Here is a 20,765-nt window from a genome sequence, read left to right as displayed (position 1 = left end):
TAAATTTGGAGTAATTAAAATTAGATACAATTTAAAATTCAATTCCTCATTGCATTAACTGCATTTTAAGTGTGCAGTAGCCTCATATACCTGTTGTCTCCCATAATGAAGAACAAGGATTATAGACATTGCTATTGTCAAAGTTCTGTTGGATAGCACTGTAGTAGAGTTCTTTTCCAAAATGACCCCTGCTTAATGTAGCCAAGGTCTGAATACAGCTTTCCCCACACTCTTTACACTCATATAGTCGATTCCTTATAAGATATACTACTGCCAACCTGATGTGTCTGAGCACTCAGTCCTTGGGAAAAACCAGACTGAGTCTCCTGTGCTTCATTCTTCTTAGAAATGACCTCCTTTGGAACACACTTTGTTGTCAGTTTTAGTTTGACCATCTGATTAGGAAAGTAGCACCCTTCCCTGTATTGTTCAGTGTTCCACCCCACCCCCACCTCTGTCCAGAGACCTAGCTCCAGATTGTGACCAGTCGGCTGCAGAAGACACCATTACCCACTGTCATGTCCGTCAAACACATTAGCATGTTAGCATACTGTGTTTAGTAATGTGTCTATTAAAGAAGGAACTCCTCAATTCAAGGGGGGGAAATATCAGGAATATGAGTATAAGGATAAGCATTATATTGCAGGTTAGAGGGAACTTAATCTAATTTAATGACAGATTAAATTAGAAACTTTTGAATGGAATCTCTCTGCCTTTTAAAAGTCATTTTTTATTCAATAACTTCTGTTTTCTAAGAAGGAAAAGGTGGGATTTTCTTTTCTTATGTTAAGGATTTAATGTTTTACTTTTCATGAATGTTATGTTTATCCTTTACACGTTTCAAATGATTTGAAACAGTTTAGAACCTGGATAAGCGCTAAATTATTAGTGCATAAATTAATGATGTTTTAGAGATGCATTAATAAACTAAAAGAACCTACTATTAGATAATGAGGCAAAAAGTGACAGAACCTGTTCAGGGTAGGCAGCAGAGTCACCGTGTTCACTAAAACTGAACTGAACTCAGATTAGAGGTTCGGCCCATGTGAGGGACTGCGCTGCCCCGCCAGTGTCAGTGCCTCAAGCATGACTGATGGAGGAGGGGTTCTTTCTTTGAATAAGTATTGGTAAAATCACACCTGTTTACATCTGTTAAAAAAGTATGAATTCCATTAAAGGTATCTAGGATGATCTAGATCTGATACTGCTTATAGAGGAAAAATCCTCATAATTCTCTCAACAACCAGGTTTGTCTCTCTTCCTATATATATATATATTTGCTACTAATAAGACTATCAAGAGAAAAATATCGGTGAAAACCTGAATGATTTGTATAAATTGAGTTTTTTTTCCTTAAAGAAATTTAAATAAAAATCAGTCTATGAATCACCTGTTTAGTTAAGGTGTAATGGTAAGGCTGGAGGGAACTGCCCGAAAATGTGGAGCTGTGCTCCAGTGGCCATGTTTCTTGAAGATAATTGTATGATATGCCTGTCGCAGTGTGACTGTGTGATTGAGAGCCTTGTGCCTGATGCTCCTTTTGTTTACCTTATCGATGGGCAAGTAAAACATATGGATTAAAAATAAGGGGAACAAACTTCCGGAGAAGATGGCAGCTTAGTAAGACGCGCGGATCTTAGTTCCTCCTCCAGAACAGCTACTAGGGGAGTAGAAATGATACAGAACAGCTCCCAGAGCCACGACAGAGATAAAAAAGACAGCATACCCCATCCTGGAACGGCTGACTGGCTGAGAGAACCCGCTCCAGTGAGATCGCCGAGGGACGCGGGCTTTCCTGGATGGGGTGGCAAAAGTGGCTGGAGTCCATCCCTTCCTCCTTCCCGGGCCAGCTGGGAGAATTGGGCAGGTGGCCCCCTCAAGCCGCGGCGGCTGGCACCCCCACCACGCGAGGCCCCCCGGACCAACTGAGAGAATTGGATTGGAAATCCCTAGGCCGCAGAGAATGGTGACGGGGGGGGGGGTCCCTTCCAAACACGGGACTCCCAGGTCCGGCTGGGAACAGTGCACTTTCCCGGGCCGCGGCGGCTGGCGCCCTCCCGCCACACTTGGCACTCCGGGCCAACTAGGAAATTCGGACGGGCGCTCTCACGGGCTGCGGAGGCTGGCGACCCTCCCCGCGTTCGGACCCCCGGGCCGGCTGGCACTCTTCCAAGCCGCTTCGGCTGGCGAACCCCCCCTCCCCACGGCAAGAGTTTTCCAAAGTTAAAGGACCCACAGCACCTTTTACTGGTGGGACCTGCAGACAAACGTGTGCCACGAGTGCCACCTACTGGGCTGGATAAGAAAAACAGAACCTAGAGATTTCACAGAAAAATCTTTCAACCTGTTCGGTCCAACACCCAGGGAAATCTGACTAAATGCCCAGACGCCAGCAGAAGATAACGGATCACGCTCAAAAAATTGAAAATATGGCCCAGTCAAAGGAACAAACCAATAGTTCAAATGAGATACAGGAGCTGAGACAACTAATGCTGAATATACGAACAGAAATGGAAAACCACTTCAAAAACGAAATCGATAAATTGAGGGAGGACATGAAGAAGACATGGGCTGGACAAAAAGAAGAAATAGAAAAACTGAAAAAACAAATCACAGAACTTATGGAAGTGAAGGATAAAGTAGAAAAGATGGAAAAAACAATGGATACCTACAATGATAGATTTAAAGAGACAGAAGATAGAATTAGTGATTTGGAGGATGGAACATCTGAATTCCAAAAGGAAACAGAAACTATTGGGAAAAGAATGGAAAAATTTGAACAGGGTATCAGGGAACTCAAGGACAATATGAACCACACAAATATACGTGTTGTGGGTGTCCCAGAAGGAGAAGAGAAGGGAAAAGGTGGAGAAAAACTAATGGAAGAAATTATCACTGAAAATTTCCCAACTCTTATGAAAAACCTAAAATTACAGATCCAAGAAGTGCAGCGCACCCCAAAGAGATTAGACCCAAATAGGCGTTCTCCAAGACACTTACTAGTTAGAATGTCAGAGGTCAAAGAGAAAGAGAGGATCTTGAAAGCAGCAAGAGAAAAACAATCCATCACATACAAGGGAAACCCAATAAGACTATGTGTAGATTTCTCAGCAGAAACCATGGAAGCTAGAACAGTGGGATGATATATTTAAATTACTAAAAGAGAAAAACTGCCGACCAAGACTCCTATATCCAGCAAAATTGTCCTACAAAAATGAGGGAGAAATTAAAACATTTATAGGCAAAAAGTCACTGAGATAATTTGTGACCAAGCGACCAGCTCTGCAAGAAATACTAAAGGGAGCACTAGAGTCAGATACGAAAAGACAGAAGAGAGAGGTATGGAGAAGAGTGTAGAAAGAAGGAAAGTCAGATATGATATATATAATACAAAAGGCAAAATGTTAGAGGAAAATATTATCCAAACAGTAATAAACTAAATGTTAATGGACTGAATTCCCCAATCAAAAGACATAGACTGGCAGAATGGATTAAAAAACAGGATCCTTCCATATGCTGTCTACAGGAAACACATCTTAGACCCAAAGATAAACACAGGTTGAAAGTGAAAGGTTGGGAAAAGATATTTCATGCAAATAACAACCAGAAAAGAGCAGGAGTGGCTATACTAATATCCAACAAATTAGACTTCAAATGTAAAACAGTTAAAAGAGACAAAGAAGGACACTATATACTAATAAAAGGAACAATTAAACAAGAAGACATAACAATCATAAATATTTACGCACCGAACCAGAATGCCCCAAAATACGTGAGGAATACACTGCAAACACTGAAAAGGGAAATAGACACATATACCATAATAGTTGGAGACTTCAATTCACCACTATCATCAATGGACAGAACATCTAGACAGAGGATCAATAAAGAAATAGAGAATCTGAATATTACTATAAAGGAGCTAGACTTAACAGACATTTATAGGACATTACATCCCACAACAGCAGGATACACCTTTTTCTCAAGTGCTCATGGATCATTCTCAAAGATAGACCATATGCTGGGTCACAAAGCAAGTCTTAACAAATTTAAAAAGATTGAAATCATACACAACACTTTCTCAGATCATAAAGGAATGAAGTTGGAAATCAATAATAGGCGGAGTGCCAGAAAATTCACAAATACGTGGAGGCTCAACAACACACTCTTAAACAACGAGTGGGTCAAAGAAGAAATTGCAAGAGAAATTAGTAAATACCTCGAGGCGAATGAAAATGAAAACACAACATATCAAAACTTATGGGACACAGCAAAGGCAGTGCTAAGAGGGAAATTTATTGCCCTAAATGCCTATATCAGAAAAGAAGAAAAGGCAAAAATGCAGGAATTAACTGTCCACTTGGAAGAACTGGAGAAAGAACAGCAAACTAACCCCAAAGCAAGCAAAAGGAAAGAAATAACAAAGATTAGAGCAGAAATAAATGAAATTGAAAACAATAGAGAAAATCAATAAGACCAGAAGTTGGTTCTATGAGAAAATCAATAAGATTGATGGGCCCTTAGCAAGACTGACAAAAAGAAGAAGAGAGAGGATGCAAATAAATAAGATCAGAAATGGAAGAGGAGACATAACTACTGACCTCACAGAAATAAAGGAGGTAATAACAGGATACTATGAACAACTTTACGCTAATAAATACAACAATTTAGATGAAATGGACGGGTTCCTGGAAAGACATGAACAACCAACTTTGACTCAAGAAGAAATAGATGACCTCAACAAACCAATCACAAGTAAAGAAATTGAATTAGTCATTCAAAAGCTTCCTAAAAACAAAAGTCCAGGACCAGATGGCTTCACATGTGAATTCTATCAAACATTCCAGAAAGAATTAGTACCAACTCTCCTCAAACTCTTCAAAAAAATCGAAGTGGAGGGAAAACTACCTAATTCATTCTATGAAGCCAACATCACCCTCATACCAAAACCAGGCAAAGATATTACAAAAAAAGAAAACTACAGACCAATCTCTCTAATGAACATAGATGCAAAAATCCTCAATAAAATTCTAGTAAATCGTATCCAACAACACATTAAAAGAATTATACATCATGACCAAGTAGGATTCATCCCAGGTATGCAAGGATGGTTCAACATAAGAAAATCAATTAATGTAGTACACCATATCAATAAATCAAAGCAGAAAAATCACATGATCATCTCAATTGATGCAGAGAAGGCATTTGACAAGATTCAACATCCTTTCCTGTTGAAAACACTTCAAAAGATAGGAATACAAGGGAACTTCCTTAAAATGATAGAGGGAATATATGAAAAACCCACAGCTAATATCATCCTCAATGGGGAAAAATTGAAAACTTTCCCCCTAAGATCAGGAACAAGACAAGGATGTCCACTATCACCACTATTATTCAACATTGTGTTGGAGGTTCTAGCCAGAGCAATTAGACAAGAAAAAGAAATACAAGGCATCAAAATTGGAAAGGAAGAAGTAAAACTATCACTGTTTGCAGACGATATGATACTATACGTCGAAAACCCGGAAAAATCCACAACAAACCTACTAGAGCTAATAAATGAGTACAGCAAAGTAGCAGGTTACAAGATCAACATTCAAAAATCTGTAGCATTTCTATACACTAGCAATGAACAAGCTGAGGGAGAAATCAAGAAACGAATCCCATTTACAATTGCAACTAAAAGAATAAAATACCTAGGAATAAATTTAACTAAAGAGACAAAAAACCTATATAAAGAAAACTACAAAAAACTGTTAAAAGAAATCACAGAAGACCTAAATAGATGGAAGGGCATACCGTGTTCATGGATTGGAAGACTAAACATAGTTAAGATGTCAATCCTACCTAAATTGATTTACAGATTCAATGCAATACCAATCAAAATCCCAACAACTTATTTTTCAGAAATAGAAAAACCAATAAGCAAATTTATCTGGAAGGGCAGGGTGCCCCGAATTGCTAAAAACATCTTGAGGAAAAAAAAACGAAGCTGGAGGTCTCGCGCTGCCTGACTTTAAGGCATATTATGAAGCCACAGTGGTCAAAACAGCATGGTATTGGCATAAAGATAAATATATCGACCAATGGAATCGAATAGAGTGCTCAGATATAGACCCTCTCATCTATGGACATTTGATCTTTGATAAGGCAGTCAAGCCAACTCACCTGGGACAGAGCAGTCTCTTCAATAAATGGTGCCTAGAGAACTGGATATCCATATGCAAAAGAATGAAAGAAGACCCATATCTCACACCCTATACAAAAGTTAACTCAAAATGGATCAAAGATCTAAACATTAGGTCTAAGACCATAAAACAGTTAGAGGAAAATGTAGGGAGATATCTTATGAATCTTACAATTGGAGGCGGTTTTATGGACCTTAAACCTAAAGCAAGAGCACTGAAGAAGGAAATAAATAAATGGGAACTCCTCAAAATTAAACACTTTTGTGCATCAAAGAACTTCATCAAGAAAGTAGAAAGACAGCCTACACAATGGGAGACAATATTTGGAAATGACATATCAGATAAAGGTCTAATATCCATAATTTATAAAGAGATTGTTCAACTCAACAACAAAAAGACAGCCAACCCAATTACAAAATGGGAAAAAGACTTGAACAGACACCTATCAGAAGAGGAAATACAAATGGCCAAAAGGCACATGAAGAGATGCTCAATGTCCCTGACCATTAGAGAAATGCAAATCAAAACCACAATGAGATATCATCTCACACCCACCAGAATGGCCATTATCAACAAAACAGAAAATGACAAGTGCTGGAGAGGATGCGGAGAAAGAGGCACACTTATCCACTGTTGGTGGGAATGTCAAATGGTGCAACCACTGTGGAAGGCAGTTTGGCGGTTCCTCAAAAAGCTGAATATAGAATTGCCATATGACCCAGCAATACCATTGCTGGGTATCTACTCAAAGGACTTAAGGGCAAAGACACAAACGGACATTTGCACACCAATGTTTATAGCAGCGTTATTTACAATTGCAAAGAGATGGAAACAGCCAAAATGTCCATCAACAGAAGCGCGGCTAAACAAACTGTGGTATATACATACGATGGAATATTATGCAGCTTTAAGACAGGATAAACTTATGAAGCATGTAATAACATGGATGGACCTAGAGAACATTATGCTGAGTGAGTCTAGCCAAAAACTAAAGGACAAATACTGTATGGTCCCACTGTTGTGAACCGACATTCGAGAATAAACTTGGAATATGTCATTGGTAACAGAGTCCAGCAGGAGTTAGAAACAGGGTAAGATAATGGGTAATTGGAGCTGAAGGGATACAGACTGTGCAGCAGGACTAGATACAAAAACTCAAAAATGGACAGCACAATAATACCTAATTGTAAAGTAATCATGTTAAAACACTGAATGAAGCTACATCTGAGCTATAGGTTTTTTTTTTTTTTACTATTATTATTACTTTTATTTTTTTTCTCTGTATTAACATTCTATATCTTTTTCTGTTGTGTTGCTAGTTCTTGTAAACCGATGCAAATGTACTAAGAAACGATGATCATGCATCTATGTGATGATGTTGAGAATTACTGATTGCATATGTAGAATGGTATGATTTCTAAATGTTGGGTTAATTTCTTTTTTTCCGTTAATTAATAAAAAAAATTAGGGGAACAAATGTTAAATTTAGTAGATTGAAATGCTGGCGATTGGTGAAGGGGAGGGGAAAGCGGTATGGTATGTATGAATTTTTTTCTTTTTATTGCTTTTTCTGAATTGATGCAAATGTTCTAAGAAATGATCATGATGAATATACAAGTATGTAATGATAGTTATTGATCATGTAACAAGAACAGAATGATCATATGATAAGAATGTGTTTATATTTTGTTATGTATCATAAATAACAACTAAATTAAAAAAAAAAATCAGTCTATGATAAACTTTTACCAGCAGGAAAACCCGTGATCTTGTGTCAGTCATTAGGGACACCCAAATTAACAGGCCAAACCCTTGTTCTTCAAGCTTGCTCTTGTGAAGCTTAGGTATATAGTGGAGATGCTTAGCTACCTGTGGGTATGCCTAAGAGTTAACTTCTGGAGGACCTCTGTTGTTACACAGATGGGGTCTCACTCTTTCTAAACCCAACTCTGCAAGTGAAACCATTGCCCTCCCCCCATGTGGGACATGACATCTGTGGGTGAAAGTCACTGGTGGTGTGGGAGAGGACTCCCAGCATCATCTGGTCCTGGCTTCCTTTTTCATGAAGTTCCCTGGGAGGCGTTTTCCTTCACCATCTCCAAAGGTCAATGGCTGGGAGACTCTCTGCTTCGTGATGCTGCAGCATTCTCAGATCTCTGAATCTCCAGATTTCTCCAAAATGTTTTATTATAGGATTCCAGTAAAGTAAATAAGACCCACCTAGAATGGGTGGAAATGTCTCCACCTAATCCATTTTAACAACCATTCTTGATTGAGTCACATCTCCAGGGAGATGATCTAATTGAAGTTTCAAACACAGTACTGAATAGGTATTAGAAGAAATGGCTGCCTTTACAAAATGGGATTAAGATTAAAACATGGTTTTTCTAGGGTACATACATCCTTTCAAACCAGCACACCATACAAATTTTATTAAAATTTATTAAAGATGGATAGTCTTAGATTTGTACAGTAGTGTGAGACCAAAAAAATAACCATACAAACTGAAACCATGCAAAGCAATCTTGATCAATGAGAAAAATTAGGATTGTTCCATAATCTTCAAAAAAAATTGTCAAAGAAATAAAAATTGTTGGTAATAAACATATAGAGAAATAATAAAACAGTAAAACCAACTTATGTAGTACAGCAATTTAAAACATTAGCAACATGGAGAACTGAAGTGTTTTATTTCTTTGTAAAAAACTTTTCTACAGTAGTTTGAACAGTGCTTGTCTTCTAGTTGTTTAACTTAAAATATAATATTAGCAAATTATACATTTAAGTTTGGATCAGCTTCGAATAGCTAGCTTAACCGTTGCAGGTCCAAAGTCACAAAATCTCTATTGGGCCCTTCAAGGTGAGGAGTTTTGTGGGCATCCCTTCCTCCAGAGGATCTTCATCTTTTCATCACAACTATTTTCCTCAACGGTGTTAAGTTCACCTTCACCAAGCTTCTCTGGCTGTGACTCTAGAAGTCTCTCAAACAGCAACAGCTATTTCGTCACTCTATTTATATTCACCTTGAATTTCTCTTCTGGCTTTATCATCTTTCATAGCTGCACACTATCATTTTTGTTGCCCAAAGTTACACATTTTTGTAAAAGGGCCAGTGGGTTCATCATGGAAGTCAGGAGAAACATGACTACAACCTTTGCTGTCTATTGACAATATTATACACTGTCACCAACCATTGCCAGACTGAGGCAAGTAACCGGACACTCACCATCATGCTCATCTGTTATTTATGTAGTGCTACTTTGCCTGAAGAGCTGGCCTCTAAGGTTGCAATTATTAACAATAATAATTAACAGTTAATATTCTGTGGTAAATGAAATTTGCATTCTGTTGTTAGAGGACTGGTGTTATTTAAACTGTGGTAAGTAAACTTTGTACATGTTGGTTGGAACTGGGCAAAGCAAGGACACCTGTTATTTTCTAAAAACTTGGATGAGGTGATTGTTGGCAGATTTGGCAAAATGTGCTTCCCATTTATAATGATGGGAATACTGAAACCCCTTTATAACATTTGTCTTCTTTTACATCATTTCCTAGGTCCACTCAGTCTAAGCCTGTAGTAAATAAGCTTAGACTAAAATTTTAGCTTATTCACTACATTTATAGGATTTTCTTTAGAATGAAATTTCTGATGTCAATAAAGGTGTGTTTAGGGAAAACTTTCCCACATATGACATTTGTAAGGTTTCTCCCTGTTATGGACTTGTGAATGTCGAAAAAGACCTGGCTTCAACTAAACCATCTCCCACAATCTTTCATATATATGGTTTCTACCGTGTGGATTTTCTGGTGTTGAGTAAGATATACTTCCTCCTGAAGGGTTTCTCACATACACTACACTTGTAGGGTTTGTCTCCAGAGTGGATCCTCTGATGGAGAATGTCAGAGTGCATGCTGAAGCCTTGTCCACACTCACCACAGTCATGGTTTCTCTCAGGTGTGAATCCTCCCATACTTAACCAAGAGAGAGTCTGCCTGCAACTTTTCCCGCATTCATCACATTTAAATTGTTTATTCCCTTTGGGATTGTTGTTTGTGTTTGGAGAGCGTCTGTCAGGTGCCTGGGCAATGACTCCACTGAATTTTTCAAATATCTCCACTTGGGGTTTTATTTGTTCAGATATTTTCTGCCGTGCAATCAACTCCCTGCTGTCAATCCTGGGCCTAACATCTGAAAGAATAAACAGGCTCTGCAAAGGTCACTAATTTATCTCACTGTGTGGGGTTAAAAGAAAAATAGAAGTAAAGCAGATTCTTAAGGGGATGGAAATCAACTACTAAAGATATTCATAATTTCGAAAACAATGAATTATTTAGAAAACATAATGAATTATTTCAGCACATTTTAAATGGCAGGCACCATGCTAGACAATTTCACATGGGTGCACATATTTAACTCTCGGAATAAAAGTGAGGTAGATATTATTGTCCTCCTTGTACAACTGAGCTGAATGAAGTTAAACAATTTATGTGAAATTCTAGAAGTGTTGCTGGTAGAGCATTTAAAGCCAGTCTTCTATTTCCAGTTTACTGCTTGCTTCTTAAAAAAAAGGGAAAAGGATCAGAATTATGAGGAAGCAGAAGCAAAAGATGATGAAAGCAGCTCTTGTGGAACCACATCAACCCTGTCAGGAGCCACCTTTGCACCAGAATCCCTTCTGCACAACATGAGAATCCCTCTGCGCAACGTGAGTCAAAAGGCTTGTGGTCCCACATAGGACGTGTGAACACTTCCAGTCCTGACCCATGTGCCCCATTCCCGAGTGGTTTCTCATAGCATATATATATTCCAGTCAGGACAAACAACTCCTGGGTAATCTCTAGAATTTCTGACAACATGCAATAATGTATGAACTGGGAGTTTTTATTGCTTGCTTTAAATTTTTCTTTTTATCTTATTTATTATATATTATCTTATTTACTCAGTGCTACTCTCACTGCTTAATCCTCCATTTTTCTATCATTGGGAATAATGTGTGCAATTTCATTCAGAGGTACTTTTGCACAGAATTGCAAATTAAGGATGATTCTTAAAACACTGATTTGACCCCCCAACCCTGAAGCATGAATAGGGGAGAACTTAAAATCAACATAGCAGTGTAGACAGCCCCCTGGGAAACAGTCCCCTCAGAAACAATGTATGAAAGGACAAATCACACTTGCTTGGAACTGTAGAGGATGCAGTGTCTGGAGGACTCCACAAATGCTAAATCAAAGATAAAGTAAAACAGCAAAATGGTAGGAGATTCGTGAGCTGGGCCGGATGCCCGTGCAGACCCTGCCTCCTCTGGATCCACAGCGTGGGGGAAGCGGGCCGATTGTGCCTGCTGGGTGCAGACCACGGGGCTGCACAGAGCAGTGGGTCAGAACTCCACCCTCACGCCGGGACCTGTGCACAGAGAGCAGGGCAAGCACAGGCAGCTAGCTGGCCAGCACCTGCAGGCAAAAATGCCCAGGAACTCAAAATGAATGTGTATTGCATGCATGAATGTGCAATAATTAATAATGTTTCTTATACAGAAGAAATGACCTGAGGAGACAAGGAAAAAAATACCATTCTAAATAGCAACTAAAAGAATCAATTATCCAGGAATAAATTTAACCAGGGATGTTAAGGACCTGAACACAGAAAACTACATAACATTGCTAAAAGAAATCAAAGATATAAATAGGTTCAATGACATTCCCTGCTCATGGATAGGAAGGTTAAAATAGATGTCAATTCTACTCAAACTGATCTACACATTCAATGCAATACCAATCAAAATCCCAACAACCTACTATGAAGACTTCGAAAAGGTAGTTACTAAATTCATTTGGAAGGGAGAGAGTCTAGAATAGCTAAACATATTCTAAAAAAGAAGAATGAAGTGGGAGGATTAACACACCCTGGCTTTTTTTTTTGGTATGCTGTATGGCAGGGGTCATCTTTTCATTCTTTTTCTATGTGAACACTCCCTGATGTTAAAGATTCTTAGAAAGCCACAGTGGCAAAACAGCATGGTACTGGCCCAAGACAGAAGCACTGACCGGTGGGAGTGAATGGAGAATGCAGAGACAGACCACCAAATCTAAGGTCAACTGATCTTCAACAATGCCCCCAAGTCCACTGAACTGGGACAAAATACCTTTTCAATAAATGGCATTGGAGAGCAGGAGCCAAAAGAACGAAAGAGGACCCTTACCTTACACCCCTATACAAAAATTAACTCAAAATGGATCAAACACCTAAAAATAAAAGCCAGGAGAAAAAAAAGAGCCAGTACCATAAAACTCCTAGAATATAGGGAAATGTATTCAATAGGAGGGTAGCTTCCTAAACTTTACACACAAAGCATGAACAATAAAAGAAAAAAACAGATCAATGGGAACTCCTGAAAATCAAATGCTGCTGTGCCTCAAGACTTTTAAAAAGGTAAAGAGAAAGCCAAATCACATATTGGATAAAGGTTTTATATCTTGTATAAATAAAAAAAATCATATAACTCAACAAAGGAACAAACAACCCAAATTATAAAATGGGCCGAAGATATGAAAATACATTTTCTGAAGAGGAAATACAGAAAAAAAAGCACATGAAGAGATGCTTATTTTCATCAGCTGTTAGGGAAATGCTGATCAAGCCAACAAGGAGATCCTACCGCCTCACACCTGTAAGAATGGCTGCTATTAAACAAAGAAACTATAAATTGGGAAGAGAACGCGGAGAATTTGGTACACTTATGCACTACTGGTGGGAATGTATAATGGTACAGGAAGAAAGTGTGGTATTTCCTCAGAAAACTAACTAGGGAGTTGTCCTACAACCTAACAATACGACTTGGTATATACCCAGAGGAGCTGAAAGCAGTGACACAGACAGACATTTGCACACTGATGTTAACAGCTGCCATTACTCACTACTCACAACTACCAAAAGATGGAAACCAAATGCCCATCAACAGTTGAGTGGATAAACAAAATGTGATATACATATATATACGGTTGAATATTATGCAGCAGTAAGACAAATGACGCCCTGAAGCACATGACAAGATGGATGAGCCTTGAGGACATAATGCTAAGCGAAATTAGCCAGACACAATAGGATAAACACTGTATGATTCCACTTTTATGACCAGCATAAAGGTAAAATCAGAGGCTTATAATACAGAATATAGGGGACTTAGAGATACATAGACACTAGGGACGGGTGAACCATTAGCTAATGAGGTTGAATTTAAATGTAAGGAAATAGATAGGAGTGAAGGCAGTTCACTACTGATATTACCATATTGAAGGTGAACATGACTGAAAGGGGCTGTAGAGCCACGGAGCCCACTGAATAATACAACAAATATGTAAGCTCTTGCATGAATTACTACAAAGGTATGAATCTTTATACAGAGTATATAATATCAGGATATAGGAGAAAACTACTAATGCATGCTATGGGCTATGTTTAACAAGAAGATATCAACAGTACCACAGCAACACCAGGGGTAAATAGTGGTGGTGGGCGGGGAACAAGAGTTAAGGGGAGGCTTGGATTTTCTGTTTGGTGAGGGTGTGTTTATCAATTATTCTTCTCTTGGGAGCAATGAAAATTGTCTAAAATTGAGAGTGTTGATGATTATACAACTAAGTGAGGATAATGAGGCATGGACTGTTGAGTTTGGACATTATTCATGATGCTCAATGAATGGAGGTGGCTGAAGGATGCACTGAGAAGCAGATTGGCAAACTGCTTGTATACACCTGATCAATATTATGCAGCTACAGAAAGGAACAAAATCTCGAGGCATGCAACGATGTGAATGAACCTGGGGGACATTATATTATGCAAAATAAGCCAGAAACACAAACAAACAAAAAAAGAGCAAATATTGAATGGTCACATTTAGAAAATACTTGTAAGAAAATTGAGGCTAGATTGTAAGCTCTTTTAGCACTCACATTTAGTCTGGAGCAGTAATTGTTATTTCTAGATTTTGAGAGGCCATGCTATGTATGTGTAACCTGGTACTTCCCTGGAACTTTGCATACCTGTGTGACACCTAAGACTCACAGTAAGAGTTCTGCAAGTCTGAAGGTCAGCATTATCACATACAACTGTTAGAGAAATTGAACCAGGGATCAAGCTTCAATAGAGATAAGATTGGATTGGGATTGGTAAGGAAGACATTGTCTGTATTTTAGAATTTCACCTACTCTATGAGACCAAAGGAACAGAAGTTTATTTTGTCCAAAACCTAAATTTTCTGTAGCACATAATCTAATTTAACCAGTCTGGACAGATCATTTCAATAACCCAAACTCATGAAGCTCACAAAAAGGGCTTGTAATTATATAACTTAATTAATGCCCATATACACCCCAGAGTATCTTGAGCACATAATCAAAAAGTCCTTTGAGGGATGGGTGAAAAAACAGAACCATTAAAGTTTACCACAAGGAAAACCCCTGATACTGTGTCAAATGTTAGCAACACCCAAATCAATAGGCCAAGCCTTGAGCTTGAGGCTTACTCATGTGGAACTTATGTAGGTAACCAAGAAGCTTAGCCTACCTATAGGTATGCCTAAAATTGTGGAAGTATAACCCATATCAAAGTCTGAAATCTGTCCTATAACAATTGTTGTGGGATGTTCTCAAATTTTTTTGCTTTTCTATGCTATTTTTCACACACACACACACACAAAGAAAGTGAAAGGATGGAAAAAAATAATCCATGCAAACAGTAACCAAAAGAGAGTTAGGATAGCTAAAACTAATATTGGATAAAATCAACTAAGTCAAAAGTCTCACAAGAGACAAACAAGGACACTATATATTAATAAAAGGACTAACCCACCAAGGAGAAATGAGAACTATAAATATTTATGAACCTAACCACAGTGCTTCAAAATACATGGGACAAACACTGGCAAAACTGAAGGGAGTTTTGAAGAGATATTTCTGTCCCGGCCCGCGGGACGATCAACTGAAGCTCGAACTCCTGTGAGGGAAGAATGGCATGGGACAAAGAGACACGAAGAACGGCAGCAAGACAAATATTTTGATCAAGCTGCAAAATTTTATTGAGGAGGCTGGGTATATATACTCTAGAAGGAGAGGGGGTGGCTAGTAGGGACGGTGGTGATCTGGGATTGGTGGCTGCTGTTGCTAGGGCAGAGGGCAGATGTACGGTTAGTACTTTTGGCGCGAACTTTAGGCGCGAACTACTATTACTTCCGTGAAGAAGGCTGATTATAGTTTAGGCTGTTCTTTGTTTCAGCCCTGGCGGCCATGTTGCATGTTTTCCGGCATTGCTGAGGGTGGATTTTATACATGCTACCTTAATTGTCCCCAACATATTTCTACAATAATAGTTGGAACTTCAATACACCACCCATCAACAGATAAACCATCTAGACAGAAGATCAAACAGTTAACTTGATTAATAAGATAAATGAACTAGGACCTAACCGATATACCCCAGAACAGCAGTAGACACATTCTTCTCCTGGGCACGTGGATCGTTCCCCGGATGGACACATGTTGGGTCACAACACAAATTTCAGTAAATTGTAAAAGACTGAAATCACACAAAAGCATCTTCTCTGATCACAATGAAATGAAGTTAGAAATCAATGACAGGCAGAGAACTGGAAAATACATAAATATGTGGAAGTCACACAACCTTAAACAATCAATTGGCCAAAGAAGAAATCACAAGGAAAATCAGTAAATTTATCTTGAAATGAGTGAAAAAGAGGACAGTTTATCAAAACGTATGGGATGCAATGAAGGCAGTGCTCAGAGGGAAATTTATAGCCCTAAATGCTTAAGAGCTAAAATCAAAGACCTAACTAGACACCTGTAGGAATTAGTACAAGTACAGCAACTAAACCCAAAGCAAGCAGAAGGAAATAACAAAAATTACAGCATAAATAAATGAAATATAGAACAAAAAAAACAATAGGGAGCATTAACAAAAACCAAAGTTGGTTCTTTGAAAAGATGAATAAAATTGGCAAACCTTTAGCTACACTGAGAAAGAAAAAAAGAATACGCAAGCAAACAAAATCAGAAATGAGAGAGGGCACATTATTACTGACTCCACAGTAATAAAAAGGATCTCAGGAGAAGACTGTGAACACTGTATGCCAGCAAATTAGAAAACCTGGATGAAATACACAAATTCTTAGAAACAAGCAAACTACCTTACACTGAGTCTAGAAGAAAGAGAAGACTTCAATAGACCAATTAAAATAAAGAGTTTGAATCAGTCTTCAAAAATCTTCCATCAAAGAAAAGCCCAGGACTAGACGGCTTCACAGGGGAATTCTACTAAACATTTCAAGAATCAATCAAATTTAAGAGAAGGAAGCCACCCCCTAATTAATTTTATGAGGCTGTCATCACCTTCATACCAAAGCCAGATAAAGATAGTTGAAAATTACAAATACAGGTGCAAAAATGCTTAACCAAATATTAGCAAATCGAATCCAACAGCACATTAAGAGAATTATACTACAGTTGACAAGTGTGATTATCCCAGGTATGCAAGGGTGGTTCAACATAAGAAAAATCAATGTAATACACCACGTTAACAAAGGGAAAAAATCACATAATTCTCTCAATTGACACAGATGAGGGATTTGACAAAATTCAGCATCCTTGATAAAAAAAAAAAGAAAAATAGGAATAGAAGGAAATTTCCTCAACATGATAAAAGGCATATGAAAATCCCACTGCTAACATCATACTCAATGGTCAAAGTACAAAATATTCCTTCTAGGATCTAGAACAAATATTGTATGATCTCACTGATATGAGATAATCAGAGTAAGCAAAGTTATGAAGTCAGAATCTGGAGTAGCTTACCAGGGCCCAGGGAGCAGAAAGGGAATGGGGAGTTAATGCTTGGGTTGTAAGTTTGTAATTGGGTTGATTGTAAAGTTTTGGCAATGGATGGTGATGATGGTAGCGTAACACCAGGAGTGTAATTAACTGCACTGAATTATTTATGTGGATGTGGTTAAAAGGGGAACTTTTAGGTTTTATATATATATTAATAGAATAAAAATTAAAAACAACATAAGACTGTACAGTGAGGCCTACGTTAACTGATGGACTAGTTAATAGTGTATTTTATATTAACAGTACAATTATCAAAATGTTTCTTCATGAATTGTAACAAATACACTACACTAATTCATGGTGAACAGGGAAGTATACAGGAACTCTATCTTATAAATACATGATTTTTCTGTAAACCCACAACTTCAATTAAAAAAAAAATCAATTGGCAAAAAAGAGAACTTAAAGTCACAAGCCTGCAGAAGTAAACTTTACAGAAAGTAAAAAGATGGTCAGTGTGTAAAATGATGGAAATTTTGAGTATAAGCAATGTATTCCATGGAGAGAAGGAAGGAAGGCATTACTAACATAAAGTAGTCTCTGGCATCAAGTTCTGGTGTCCTAGTGGGCTGAGAATCAGGTAACTAAACACCCTCCAGGAGAACTCAGCATTGGGCAGGTGGGGAAGGAATGTGGAGTCAGTGTCCAGCTGAGCTCCTGCCCCAAAGCTGCAATTCTAAGCATGGAGGACCATCCCATTCTCTCCCTTCCTTCCTGATCGAATCTGCTTCTTGCCTTTTTGTAAGGTCTGGTTGGACTGAGGAGATTGACTTCTGGGCCAGGTGGCTCAGGAAAGGAACTTGAAATATGGTGGCTCCCAGGCTGCATCCGTAGGGTCTGGCCCCTTCAGGTGCATGGCCTGGGCACTGACAAGAACCTGCAAAACACTGAGTACAGATGGGCTCAGGCCAGTGACATGGAGACGAGTTTAAAACCTTAGAGGGAAGAGGAAAGCCATGAAAATTCCAAAAGTGAGGATAAACTTTTCTATCTTCAAAGACAGATGCAGTCAGAAGCAAGCAGCTCTAGCCTTGACCAGACCAATGTGCCCATCTCCAGTTGCTGGGCAGATAACCTCGCAGACACACCTGAGCTTGCTCCTGGACAGCTCATAGCCCCCATCTGCGGCCTGGGCTGGTCCAGCTCCCTCTCTAGGTCCTCCAGCGCAGTCACGGCCTCCTCCCCGCTCACCGGCCTGCTGCTCCTGCAGCCAGGCCTGCAGTTCCTCGGACAGGATGCTCAGGAACTGCTCCAGCACCAGCAGCTCCAGGATCTGCTCCGAGGCCCATGTCCACCCTCGGCACAGCTCCCTGGCCCAGGGCGTCCCTGACTCCAGGAGCAGTCACCTTCCCCCACTTTGGGGACCATGGCTGGAAGAAGATGCAGCTGTTGTCAGCCTCATGGTCATCTGGTTGAAGCAGGCACCTCTCCTGTGATGGCCGCACACATTCTGGCCCAGGGATAAAAAATCACTGTTAGAGAAAGGTTTTCCGTTCCACCAAAAAGGCAACGTCAGAGTAGTCCACAAGCAAACATGATCACAACTTAAATGAAAAGATCAGGCTTTTCGGTTCCTGTCCCCCAGTGGGCCGCCCTGTGATGCGCTGCTTCCACCCAAGCTCACAGGTGTGGTTAGGCCAGGTGTGCCCCTCCGGGGCCACTCCCTGCTTTTCCGTGTGTTTACCTGACAGTCCGTGTGACTCGCTCATCTTCCTCAAGCACTTTAAGTTAATGAACAGCTTCCATGACGTCACAGCAGAAAAACTACGTAAGATCTAAAAGGCGCCAAATAAACAGGAAAATCTTTTAAAAATCCTTTTGAGGTAACTGGGAAAAGCCAGGGCAGAAGGCGGCGCTCCTTTGGTTGTCCTTCTCAGAAGTATTTCTGTTTCTTGGGTAACAGTTTCTATTTGTGTCCGCAGCTCAAGCCATGTTCTCATAGTGAGGAAAAGTTAAAAGTACTGTAGGAATTGCTTGAGAAATGAACAGGTGGCTTTATATAAATTTTATATAAATTGGTACTTCTGAAGTAAAAAGAAAAAAACTCTCCAAATGCAAGGTTCAAAACTTCAGTTTCATAATTACTGTAAACCTGGACATTAGAAAGAAACTACCGCTGGAATTTCCTTATAGCAGCAGGAAACTGCCAAAGGGCTGCCTTGGAAAAAAGCAAGGACCTTTTCCAATCGTCCTGGTCACAGCTTTTAGTGAAATAAATCTAATAACTGGAAATATTCTAACTATGCCTTCTTTAAGAAGGGCATAGGAATTCTCAAATTCCACAGCCCTCACCTAAAACTTTAAACAAACCAGGCTTCATTCTGCTCCAAGGCGCAGCCACCTAAAGCAGCTACGGGGGAGGCAGAGGCACAGGAAGATGAGAGGGATGCTTTAGAATTTTTCTTTCTTTTTTTTTTTTTTTTTACTGGGCTGAGGATTAGAAATGTTAAGATAAAAAATGCTACAAAACAGGCTATGTCTTATAACATTTTTTCTCAATAATATCTTTGCGATGGTAACTATAGTAATCAGGTCATTACTAAAATATAATTAGCCTTGGGATAAGAATACCTGAATAAGGTCTAATTATCAAATTTCTGCAAGTAAAATGAAAGATCTTTGGGAGGAGGAAAAGTTTTCCTGGATTTAGGTTTAGAACAAATTAATCAATAGGTTGGTATATGGGAAATCCTGTTTAATGCATGATTTTTCTATTAATCCACAATTCGTCTAATAAAAACTTAGACCACTGAGTTCTTACGTATAAATTTAACGCCACACACACAACCTCCTAAGACTGTCAATGAGTTCTCAGTTCTTGCTGGAGAATCGGTTAAGTTAGAAAAGACAAGACAGTATGGGGGAGGGAAAACAGCAGCTGTTTCCCTGGAAATGTCACTTGCGGAAAAGGAACCGAAGATGCTTTTCTCATGACTGGCATATTAACTGGCTAATTTTGGTTAAAACACGAGCGCGCCTCCAGCACTCGCACAGAACCACTCTTCAGCGGCGTCTCCCCTGGAACTGCAGTCCCGCTGCCCTCGCCGCGCCCGGGGCGTGACCTCGGCCCCGCCCGGCACGCCCACCCCAGCACCCAGTCCTGACGCCTGGGTCGAGGATGAGGGTCACCCCGAGGCGCGCAGCGGGTCGGCAGATGGCCTGGCGGCCCCAGTTCCGTCTACCTGAACAGCAGGTGTTCCGGTTTATCACAGAAGCGATGGAAGGTGGAGGGTGAGAAGCCTGACAGCGCGGATGGCGCGATTAGAGGGGCTCCGGTGACTGAGCATGCGCAAGTGCGTCGCACGCTTCGGATAAAGCAGAGGGGAATCTGGTGACCGAGCATGCGCAGGTGCGTCACATGCTTCGGATAAAGCCGACGGGAATGTGGTGACCGAGCATGCGCAGGTGGGTCACACGCTTCGTCTCAGGGCGTGCGTAAGAACGTGGCGGCAGAGGCCTAGGAGTCCTGTGGTGAAAGTGCATCACTGCGAACGGGCGGGTCCACCTTCGTTCGGTCGGGTCTGATCAGTGAGATAACTTTGGACTTGGGGAGGGTCAGCTCCGCGCTGACGGAAGACCGATCATTAAAAACCATTCGTGACGCCCCGACTCTACAGTTGCAAACTGGGAAGTGGTGCTAGTGAAGGTTGGTCACAGGGTCTTCACAGTGGCGGG

At 39.9% G+C, this 20,765-nt stretch overlaps 1 long non-coding RNA gene across 1 annotated transcript; it reads right to left on the bottom strand.

The window, feature by feature from the left end:
* Window positions 1-17,279: 17,279 nt before the first annotated feature.
* Window positions 17,280-20,374, bottom strand: LOC143682957 (uncharacterized). Its single transcript, XR_013175390.1, has 3 exons — window positions 20,273-20,374; window positions 18,775-18,865; window positions 17,280-18,540 (listed from the first exon to the last, which is right to left on the bottom strand). It is a non-coding gene; the product is annotated as an uncharacterized LOC143682957 (long non-coding RNA).
* Window positions 20,375-20,765: the final 391 nt, after the last annotated feature.

Source organism: Tamandua tetradactyla, chromosome 5 (genome assembly GCF_023851605.1).
Source record: "Tamandua tetradactyla isolate mTamTet1 chromosome 5, mTamTet1.pri, whole genome shotgun sequence".
In the NCBI taxonomy this organism is placed as follows: domain Eukaryota; kingdom Metazoa; phylum Chordata; class Mammalia; order Pilosa; family Myrmecophagidae; genus Tamandua; species Tamandua tetradactyla.
The sequence above is the reverse complement of the archived record's forward strand: the minus strand, read 5'-3'. Positions and strand labels throughout refer to the sequence as shown.